The sequence below is a fragment of the Prunus mume genome, linkage group LG5 (genome assembly GCF_029339155.1).
Source record: "Prunus mume cultivar Tortuosa linkage group LG5, ASM2933915v1, whole genome shotgun sequence".
Taxonomy (NCBI): domain Eukaryota; kingdom Viridiplantae; phylum Streptophyta; class Magnoliopsida; order Rosales; family Rosaceae; genus Prunus; species Prunus mume.
The window spans coordinates 8,684,942-8,696,906 of NC_142702.1; the positions used below are offsets into that span (position 1 = coordinate 8,684,942).

General features: G+C 38.5%; 3 pseudogenes; all 3 read left to right on the forward strand.

Annotated features, from left to right (window-relative positions):
- Positions 1-204: 204 nt before the first annotated feature.
- On the forward strand, positions 205-5,393 carry LOC148916816 (uncharacterized; annotated as a pseudogene).
- Positions 5,394-5,492: 99 nt separating this feature from the next.
- On the forward strand, positions 5,493-7,226 carry LOC148916817 (uncharacterized; annotated as a pseudogene).
- A 2,328-nt stretch (positions 7,227-9,554) lies between these two features.
- Positions 9,555-10,743, forward strand: LOC148916818 (uncharacterized; annotated as a pseudogene).
- The last annotated feature ends 1,222 nt before the right edge of the window (positions 10,744-11,965 follow it).

The window sequence follows — 11,965 nt, forward strand, 5'->3', positions numbered from 1 at the left end:
TGTTCTTTAACTACCATCGTGGTTATAATTAGACGACGTTTGTTGAAAATCCGTCGTCTATATATGTCAAATACGTCTGTTTTTGTTTAAAAATCGTCGTCTGTGTTGTATATTACTTGCTATTAGAACTTTATATAATCTGCTATAGTGATGGTCATTGCTTGTCTTTTCACTTATTATATATAATAGGGTATAGTGTCAGAGATGGATAAGTCATGGATGCACTCGGATAGAAGATCGAAGGCATATGAGTTAGGGATGGAAGCGTTTTTTAACTTTTCTGTAGAAAATCTTCTAACTACAACACATATCCGTTGTCCATGTGTTAAATGTGTTAATTTGAAATTGTTTGGGGTTGGAATTATAAGGGATCACTTATACTTTAATGGAGTTGACCAAAGCTATAAGAATTGGAAATTTCACGAAGAACCTTGGGAAGCAACTACTAATGCTAGTAGAAATGTTGAAGAAGATGATGACCATAGTAGATACAGTTTTGTGTCCGAAGAAATAGAGATGGATGATAATGATTTTGGTGATTTTGGATCTGATCCTTATGAGTTTGCCAATGAGATTGGGGATGGAGATCAACCATTGTACCCTGGTTGTAGAAAGTACACGAAGTTATCGGCATTCGTGAAGTTGTATAATTTGAAGGCAAAACATGGGATGAGTGATGTCTGTTTTATAGAATTATTGATACTTCAAGGCGATTTGCTTCTAGAAGGAAATACAGTACCGGCCTCTATGTATGAGGCAAAAAAGATTTTGTGTGCATTGGGGCTGAGTTATGAGAAAATGCACGCATGCCCCAATGATTGCATCTTGTATAGGAATGAGTATGAGGATTCAACTAATTGTCCTACTTGTGGCATCTCAAGGTGGAATGAAGGCAAAGATTCAATCTTGAAAGAGGGTGTGCCAGCGAAGGTGGTGTGGTATTTTCCTCCAATTCCAAGGTTTAAAAGGATGTTTCGATCACATGAGACAGCTAAGAGTTTGACTTGGCATGTTGCTAGAAAATCAATTGACGGTCAAATGTCTCATCCGGTGGATTCCTCGTCTTGGAAACTTTTTGATGATAAATGGCCCGAGTTTGGTATTGAGCCGAGAAACTTGAGATTGGCTCTTTCATCTGATGGATTCAATCCCCACAGTTCTCTAAGTAGCAGATATAGTTGCTGGCTAGTTATCTTAGTTACATATAATCTCCCTCCATGGATGTGCATGAAACGAAAGTTCATGATATTGACCTTATTGATTTCCGATCCTAAACAGCCCGGAAATGATATAGACGTCTACTTGGAGCCTTTGATTGATGATTTAAAATCTTTGTGGGATGGGATTGGAAGAGTGTATGATGCACATAATGGAGAATACTTTACACTCAGAGCTGCATTAATGTGAACAATTAATGATTTCCCCGCATATGAAAACTTATCTGGTTGTGTTGTTAAAGGATATAAAGCTTGTCCAATATACGGCAATGATATACCTAGTCACAGGTTGAAAAATGGCCACAAAATTTGTTACATTGGGCATAGAAAATGGTTACCAATCAATCATCCATATAAGAGGCAACGTGCAGCTTTTAATGGGAAACCTGAATATAGCACGCCTCCCGAGTCATTAACCATAGAAGAAGTGCTGCATATGGTTGAAGATGGTGACAGAGTTTGTTGGAAGAAGAAATCAATATTCTTTGATCTCGAGTATTGGAAATACCTTCTTGTGAGGCATGTCCTAGATGTTATGCACATTGAGAAGAATGTTTGCGATAGTATCATTGGTACATTCCTGGAGATCCTTGGAAAAAATAAAGATGGGATTGCTGCTCGATTAGATTTATTGAACATGGGGGTCAAAACTGATTTGCAACCCGAGTATGGAGAAAGACGTACTCGTTTGCCTCCCGAGCCTTGGAATTTGTCAAGAGCAGAGAAGAGAGAGGTTTGCAATTCTTTCTATGGTATGAAGGTCCCTGAAGGTTATTCTTCAAATATAAAAAATCTTGTATCTTTACAAGATTCAAGACTTCTTAGCCTTAAATCACATGATTGTCATACCTTAACGCAACAATTACTCCCTGTGACAATTCGTTCTGTTTTGGATAAGCCTGCAAGGTATACAATAACTCGTTTGTGCTTTTTCTTCAATGCTATATGTGCAAAGACTGTTGATGTTTCCAAGCTAGATAAGTTGGAAGAAGATGTAGTATTTACTTTGTGTTTGCTTGAGAAGTACTTTCCCCCTTCATTCTTTGATATCATGGTTCATCTAGTAGTACATCTTGTTAGAGAAGTTTGTCTATGTCGGCCAGTATATTTTAGATGGATGTATCCGTTTAAAAGATATATGAAAGTGCTAAAGGGGTATGTTCAGAATCGTACTCGTCCCGAAGGTTGCATTGCTGAGCGGTATATAGCTGAAGAAGGTGTAGAGTTTTGTACCGGGCATTTATCTGATGTTAGTACAGTTGGAGTGCCTTCAAGACAAAAGATGGGAGTTTCAAAGCCATTATCAGGTTGCACAGTGAGCGTAGTTGATTGGGACCTGTTGAACCAAACACATCTATATGTCTTGGAGAATACGGCGGAAGTCCTACCTTATATCGAGTACGTATGAGTTTTATTCTTTAAGTTTCCATTTAAAATTATTTCTTATGTTTATCTTATATGTTTGGGACCGTAATGCTTGAATTTTTTGTGTCATGTAGGCAACATATGATCCACATCAAGACCGCTTATCCAAAATTTAGAAAGAGAACAAAGTGGCTGCAGGATAAGCACAATAGCACTTTCATTCAATGGCTACGCTTCAAGGTATATGTTATTGAATAACATATTGGACTTTTAATTTTCTTCTTTCTATGTTAGATTGAATTAAGTTATGATTAATTTGTAGGTTCAAAGTGAACTTAATGAGGAAGACAATCATGACGTATCAGAAAATTTAAGGTGGCTAACAGCTGGTCCAAACATGGCAGTGCCATTATATAGGAGCTATCTTATTAAAGGTATTAAATTCAACATCAAGGCACAAGATGATGTGTGGACAAATCAAAATAGTGGAGTTTATTTACTTGCACATACCATGCAAGTTGCTAGTGCCAAGGATAAAAACCCAATTCTCTCAAATATGGGTTTCTATGGTGTCATTCAAGAAATTTTGGACATTGACTACCAAAAGTTTACAATCCCAGTCTTTAGGTGTGATTGGATAGATAGTACTTCTGGTCTTGTAGTGGACGAACTTGGATTTACCCTTGTAGATTTGAGTAAAATTGGACATAGGAATGACCAATTTGTTTTGGCTTCTCAAGTCAAACAAGTATTTTTTGTTGACGACCCGATACATCGTGGTTGGTCAGTATAGTGTTATCAATGCCTAATAGAGAATATAATGATGTTATTGGTGATGATGTCTTAGGTGATGTGAGAATTGAGTGTGAGCCATTTACTAGAGGGATGCCAAATGTTGACACATTTGATGAAGTGGTGAGTGAGTTAGGGAGTCAAAATATTCAAGATGGGTGTGAAGATATATGGATTGAATGATGCTTTATGTAATTGGTAGTGTATGACATTAATTTTGTAATATATTGTAATGTGATTTCTTCACTTTCATTATACAGGTTTTGGCCACAAAACAATCAGTACAAAAATTACTGGTTCCAGATTACAAACACGACGGTCTTGATAAAAATGTGAAAAACAACGTTTGTTCTAATAAAAAACGACGTTTCGGAGCATTCAACGATCGCAATATATTTACCGACGTCTTAAAGCAACGTAACAATGAAGAACCACGATGCTATTGTGAAGCAGTTATTCAGGATAACACGTCGGAGAAGCATAAAGAACTGCCATGTAATTCAAAATAACACGACTCCAATCCCATAATATCGACATCTAAAAGACGAGATATCTAACCTGAATGTTACAAAAGACGACGTCGTCATAAATTTACCACGTCACATGTTCTTTCATAAATGAAGTGGAAAAGGATGAATTCACGACGGTATTTGAAGTCCATTGGTAAATTTGTCGACGTTAAGATATATTTGGACGTCGTTCCTTTAAAAAAAACAATGTTATATTGATGTATCCACGTCTCTTTTCTTATGATAATGTCGTTAAAATTGCTTTAAACGGCGAATTTCGGATAAACAACGTCGTCTAACGAATTTCGGATAAACAACGTTAATGATGACGTATAAATTATGAAACACGGCGGTCTTTTTCATGGTAACGACATTGTATATAGACGACAACGTCGTCTTTATAAATTAATGTGTTGTAATTAATGACCCCCAACATTTTTTCCACGTCGTTTATTTTCAAATCGTGTCGTTAAAATTATTTTACATGGCGGTGGAATGAGAAACGATGCCATTTCAGAGTCATTACACAACGATTATATTTTAAAATATGACGTATATATTCTGTAATACGGCTCTCATTTATTTGGAACCGACGTTGTTTATGTATTTCAACGTCGTCTCTGTACATACATGCTTCGTAAGTAATGACCCTAACATCTATTTCCACGTCATCATTCATAGAAAAATCGAAGTGGAAAATTTATTTTACGACGGTTGTTGGAAATGTAGTGACGTAGTAGGTGTCAATAACGTCATCTATTATGTATTTAAAGACGTCATATTTTTATTTGTCGTTAAAGGTTTATTTAACGGCGTTGAGTTTTAGTTCTCGTCGTTGTATGTGTATCTTGCGGCCATGTTCTGTTAATATGGTCGTCTATTCTCATCCTCGATTGTTCTTTTATGTCTTTTTGCAGTACAAAGACGTCGGTTTTTATTTGTTGATGACGTTTTTTGTTTTAACAACGACGGGTATTTACCGTCGTGATTTTGTTATGGAAAAGATGTCGGTGGATTCCACGACCATTTGAAAACTGAATACACGACGGTGAATTCCCGTCGTGTTTTTCCTTTTTTGTAGTAGTGCTCTGACAAGCCACCATACACTCCGGCATTGCCTTTTCCTCAAAGAAGTCAACGTGCTATCAAGGACCAACAAATGCTAGATTTCAAGAAGACACTTACTAAAGTGCAAATTAACCTGCCACTACTTGATTCAATCAAATCCATACCATCATATGCCAAACTGTTGAAGGATTTGTGTAGCAACAAGAAGAAGTTAATAGAGCATGAGAAGGTCATACTTACAGAGCAATGTAGTGTTGTGCCCCTCAAGAAACTACCACCTAAAAAGCCAGATCCAAGGAGTTTTACAATTTCTTACACAATTGGAAATTCTCATTTTGAAAAAGTTTTAATTGATTTAGGAGCTAACATTAATTTGATGCTTTTCTCTATTTTTTAGAAACTAGGAAAAGGAGAACTCAAGCCAACTTCTATGACATTGTAGCTTGCAGATAGGTCAGTCACTTACCCACTTGGAGTGTTGGAGGATGTCATCATCAAAGTGGACCGGTTCTAGCTACCAGTGGACTTTGTAGTCTTGGACATGGAAGAAGACAAGGATATACCTTTGATATTTGGGGGACCTTTCATGGCCACTGCTCGAACCTTAATTGACGTTGAAGAAGGCACCCTCACCTTACGCATTATGGATGAATTAGTGGTTTTTAAATTGTTTGATGTTTCCAAGAAACCACACAACAAAGAGGAGTGTTTTCGCATTGAGGTCATTGATGAGGTAGTGAAATCTGCATTCTTGAGAAATTCAACTTCAAATATTGTTCAAGCTTGCCTCACTAGTCCAAAAGAGTGCTTGGAAGGGGAAGGTGACATGTTGGAGCTCATTGCCACACTTGATAAAGCTCCAATTCAGTATCCAATTAGGCGCCATCCCTTTGAAGCTCTAGGTCCAGCCAAGCCGCCTACCCCACCTTCCATTGAGCAACCAATTTCAGACAGTGAATGGGTGAGTCCTACATAATTGGTGCCAAAAAAGTCTGGAATTACTGTAGTTTAGAATGATGTAACAAGGAAAGATCATTTTCCCCTTCCATTTATGGATCAAAAGCTTGAAAGATTAGCCGGCCATTCTCACTACTGCTTCCTTGATGGTTACTCGGGCTGTAATCAGATTCCCATTTCTCCAGAGGATTAAGAAAAGACCACATTTACATGTCCTTTTGGCACTTTTACCTATAGGCACATGCCCTTTGGATTGTGCAATGCACCAGCTACATTCCAAAAATGCAGGATGTGCATCTTCTCATATATGGTGGAAAGGATTATTGAGGTGTTCATGGACGACTTCTCAGTGTTTGGTAATTCATTTGATCAATGTTTGGAACATCTCAGTTTAGTTTTGGAAAGATGCAAAGAGACCAATTTAATTCTAAAGTGGGAAAAATGCCACTTTATGGTGAAGCATGGAATTGTACTTGGTCATTTGATTTCAAGTAAAGGTATCGAAGTTGATAAAGCCAAGATAGATTTGATTGCAAAGCTTCCACTGCCAACTTCAGTGAAGGACATCATAAGTTTTCTTGGTCACGCGGGTTTCTAGAGCTATAATCAGTGATGAGGGCACTCATTTTATCAACCGTGCCTTTGCTACTATGCTTGCAAAATATAACATCACTCACAGAGTTGCAACAGCCTATCATCCTCAAATATCTGGCCAAGTTGAAATTTCAAATAGAGAGCTCAAATAGATTTTGGAGAAAACAGTTAGTTCTTTGAGAAAAGACTGGAGTGTGAAGCTTAGTGATGTATTATGGGCATATAGAATAGCCTTCAAGATTCAATTGGCATGTCCCCTTTTCGGTTAGTTTATGGAAAAGCATGCCATCTGCCCGTGGAGCTTGAACACAAAGCATATTGGGCCATTTAGCAGTTGAATTTTGATTATCAAGTTGTTGGAGAAAAGGGAAAGTTCCAATTGAATGAACTTGATGAATTGAGGAATGAGGCTTATGAGAATGCTAAGATTTATAAAGAAAAGACTAAGAGGTTTCATGACAGTACAATTCTTAGAAAGGAATTCCATCCAGGTCAGAAGGTTTTGTTATTCAATTCCAAGCTAAAACTATTCCTTGGGAAGCTTAAGTCTCGTTGGTATGGTCCTTGTCTTGTGGTCCAAGTTTTTCCACATGGAGCTGTAGAAATTCAGAATATTCAAAGTGGAAATACTTTCAAAGTGAATGGGCATCGCTTGAAGCCTTACCTTGAAGCTCCATATGATCTCGCCAAGGATGCCATCAATTTGCAAGATCCTATCATTTAATCACCTATGCCTTTGCTTAGTCTAGCTCAAGACTTTAAATGCTGTGCTTCTTAGGAGGCAACCCAAGCATTCTTAACTTTTATTTTCGCTTTTGTTTTTAGTTTATGTGTGATTTCTCATACCATTTTCATGTTTATGTTTTTGTTAAGTTTTAAATCATTAAACAAAAGATTTTGTGTTCCAAAGAAAATTTTGCGCATTTTTCTGGACCTAGGATGTTTGCAACACGTTTTAGATGTGTTACAGAAATGTTTTTGTTCATTGGTTGAAGTCAGATGCCAGAAAATAGAAAAATAGCTTTTATGTTCTTATTTTGGTCAAAACTAGAATTTCGGACTAATTTCAACATGTTTAGAATGGTTATTCTGATGATTTGGACCAGGTTTGGGGGTCTTCGATGGCCTACATTATGTTTTAGGACGATTTGAAGCTCAAAAAAAGACCTAAAACACACAAAAAAAAGCATATGATGTTTTGCCCAGAATTTGAAGCTTTTTTGTCACCAAAGATGTTTTAGCGACGGTGTTCATCGGATTTTTCGTCACCAAAGAGGTTTTCTCGGCGGTGTTCATTTGATTTTTCGTCACTAAAATTCGGATTTTTATGATTACATATCCAGATCAATTTCGTTTCAATTTCATCACATTCCCAAAGTTTTAGGAGCTATTCCAGGTCCGTTGGCATTCAAAGACACAAGTTGTGGGTGTTTGACTTTATTGCTTTGTCTATCTCCTCTCACTTCGACAAGTCGTGCAATCTCATCCAGACCTTTCATTTTCCCCCTTCAACACTTGGTCGAAATTTTTGGCAAATCACAAGTTTGCGCGTCGTAAAACCGCACAAACCCTAAACCCTAATCCCAAGTTTCTGACTCCGAACATTGCGCGACGAATGATGTGTATTTGCGTCAAGCAAAGTGATTGTAGAGACCCTTGCGCAACGGTTTTTTTATCTACACGCAAGATTTTGGGCGGTATCACATCATAAATCGCACTGACCATAAACCTTAATCCCAAATTTTGGGCGAAATCACATCATTGCGCGATGGAAATTTTTGAATTTCATCACGCAAGATTCATTTAAAATATTTTGCGGGACGCTGTTTGTCCCTTCATCGCACAAACGCGAACAAAGTTTCAGAAACCATGCGAGTGCCTCCTTCTTCGCCAGATTCAATTTATGCAAATCTCTCTCTCTCTCTCTCTCGCCGTCACCTCAGCCCAGTGCCTTCCAACCCCATGGCTTCCCGCCGTCACCCCAGAGGGTCCCGTCATCGTCAAGCCTCTATCCGAAAATTGCTCTTTCACCGAATCTTCGCCACCTCGTTCTCTCTCCTCCGCCGCCAAATCGACAACCGAGGTATGGTTTCTGGCCTATTTTTTATGCTTTAGTTGATGGTTTGGTAGGATTTGCATAATTTTTTGAATAGGGTAGTGGATTTGAAACCCTAGGTTTCGGCCAGTTTTTGAATTCAAATTCCAGCCACTTCCGGCCGTTTTTCGGGGTAGGTCTGAGAACAAAAGTGCCTCCAATTCATGTTTTGAACCTAGGGTAGGAACTTTGGACCTTAATTTGTAGAAAATTCTGACAATTGTTATCGCTTTGGACACCCACACGCTGCCGGCGCGTGTGGTGGCGCGTGGGATATTGTAGCCGGGGTGCACTGAGCCACAATGCAATGCCCTGGTTGTCCCGAGCGGATTTTGCCTATTGTGCGATTTCTGGGTTTGATATGTTCGTACGTTGTATTTCTAGGATCGTGTAGGATTCGACGGATCCTGGATCGGAGTCTCGGATACTCCGAACTCGCAAACCCTAGGTCTATGCTTTTAATTAATTAGTTAAGAACCTGAATAAAATTATATGTGATTACAAATATTCGTATAATTTTGGAATTTGTATGTGTATTAATGAAATTGTGCAGATGTTAGACCTGATTAGGAGTCGTAGGTCAGTGACGACTACACCAAGTTCGAGCCCCACCTCATACGCATCGTGCCATGCGCCAACACAGATGGACCAATTGGCGTTGGTCCCCGGGTCCTAGGCTCCTACTTCATCGGCATCATCGTGGCGAGCTGTTAGTGCCATAGCGGCGTCATTGGCCCGCCAAGACCACCGACACGACATCGATCGATGTGTCGGGCCCACACCAGGTATAGATTTCCTACAACTCCAGTTCTTTTTTGTTTTTGTTTTTGTTTTTATTTTTGTATTTTATAGTTAAATTTGTTATTTATTAATGTCATATTTCTTTGCAGCCAAGAGGAATAGCCGCGGGCCGTGTCGGCAGTTGAAGACGGTGAAGGTCACTCGGGTGACCAACAGTCGTATCAACATCGGATACGACGAGTGACATCGGGCTGCACCGACGCTAGAGTTGCATAGCTCCTTGGCTCATGACATTGGTCACATCGTGCGTACCCATTGCCTGATGCAATGGAAGTCTTGGAAGGTCATGCCTGACGAGATCAAGACGGAGGTTCACAGCCAGTTGTCGGTATGTATCCTACCTTTTAATTCTTTTTCTTTCAAACTTTATATATTTGTATTACTTAATGTATGTAATGAATTTATTGCAGACGAACTACATCGTGGAGGACCTCGACGACGAGTCGTTGGCGTACGTCAACAGACTCTTCTTTGAGAGGTACAAGCAGTGGAAGAGCGACTTGCACCACTATTTTGAGGCTTTTGAGGATCAGGAAGTCGCTCGTTAGGAGGGTTGCTCGAAGGAGCTTGAGGGGCGGGAGGATAGTTAGGCGTGGCTCTGCGCTCATTTTCAGGCGCCCGATTTTGTGGTAATTTGTAATATGAATTTCAAATTTATTATATACTTCTTATTAATGTTTATTTAATTTTTTATATTTCATTTCAATTTCAACTAATACTGTTTATTTTTTGTATAACAGAATAAAGCCAAAGTCAATAAGGGCAATAGGAAGAAGAAGACTCTTCTCCACCATTCAGGTTCCAGGCCCTTCTCCTATAGGATGGATGCACAACGCTAGGTAATAATAAAATAATTGTATTTTAATTTTTAATATGTCATTATTCTTAATTTATTTTTTTCGTACTAATATTTTTGTTCTCTTGTTCAATTTAGGAGGGGTCCAAATTCCCAGAGATCGACGTCTTTGGTGATGTTTATGTTCGGCCTAGGAATGAGTTAGCCGAGTCCCTTCATGTAAGTATTTTTTAATTTTAATTCTTATGTTATGCATTCAAGTTTAAACGTTATTATATGAATGTTTTAATTTATATTTTATGTTATGTTAAATAGACGACGATGGTGGAGAGGAGCTAATTGGTTCTTCAGGAGTCCACCTCCCAGCTTCCTCCTGAGACTCAGATCGAGTCTATGGATCCTCCATAGGATGCTGGGTTTCAGATCCTGACGGAGACGTTGGATCAGACTCTCGGGAGGAGGCCGGGGACATATTGTCGAGGATGGGAATGCCCGCAGAGGGAACCTGCCCTTCTAGCAACGCGATCAAGTCGAGTCGGATGTCGGTGATTCTAGCGGACCACGGCCCTTCCCGGCACTTCCGAGCTCGTCCACCCAGAGCATCCCAGAGACCACGGCCCTGCCTGCGGACTTCCGAGCTGCATGTGCCAGACGAAAATGTAGATTTTGGAACATTATTTGATTAGTTTTTTATTTTCATCATTATTTTTAAAAAAATTCTCTTTTATTATATACATTTATTTTATTTTATATAATAGATGTATTCTTTACAATTCTTTTTTTTTTTTGCAATTTCATTTTATTACCCAAAAAAAAACCAAATTCATTTTTGTACAAAATAAAAAAACAACGTAATATAATATATATTAATTTTGCGCGAGGAAATGTTTCTCGTCGCGCAAAGTCAGATTTACAAAATAAAAAAACATATAAAAATATTATATATATATAATTTATTCTTGCGCGACGAAGACCTTCGTGGCGCAAAATTTGCGCGACAACCACTCCTTCGTCGCGCAAACATTAGGGACACATATTGCGCAACGAAGAATTCTTCGTGGCGCAAAATCTGCGGCACGAATTGCGCGACGAATATTATTTGTCGCGCAATGTTTCTGCGACGAACATTGGTTCGTTGTGCAAAGGTTTGTGCGACGAATAGTTTTGGCGTCCTTAAACCTTTCGTGCAACGAAGGGTAAACCGTCACACAGTTTTGCGTGACGAATGCAAAATATTGGTCACACAAAGTCTTTCTTCACGCTCTTTGCACGACGGATTTTGTGTTGCGCAGACATTTGTGCGACTTAATGTATGTTTGCGCGACGAAACTCTTTTCATCGCTCAAACCGTAAAATGTAGTAGTGGAGTAAAGGGTTCAATGAATTGATCCTTTTATTCATGAATAGACGATTCATATTGAAGCAGTCCATTTCGTTGAATCGTTATTGTTAAATTCCAGTAAATTCAATTTATTGGCTAATTGAATATATATTGACTTAATGAATAGGGTATTTTACTCACAGAACGACGCAATTTTTGTTAGGTAAATTCACATTATTTTGAGTATTAAAAAAGTCACTTTTTTAATTATGAAAATAGAAGATTATTTTATGAAATTTTTTATTACGATAAATATATTAACGATGATGAATAAAGTCACAACCACTACTACAAAAAACATTTTGCGCGCAAAGTATAATTTCGTCGCGCAAAGCGTGTGCGAACAAAATTTCGTCGCACATTGTCCGTCGCGCAAAACTCGTGAAGAAA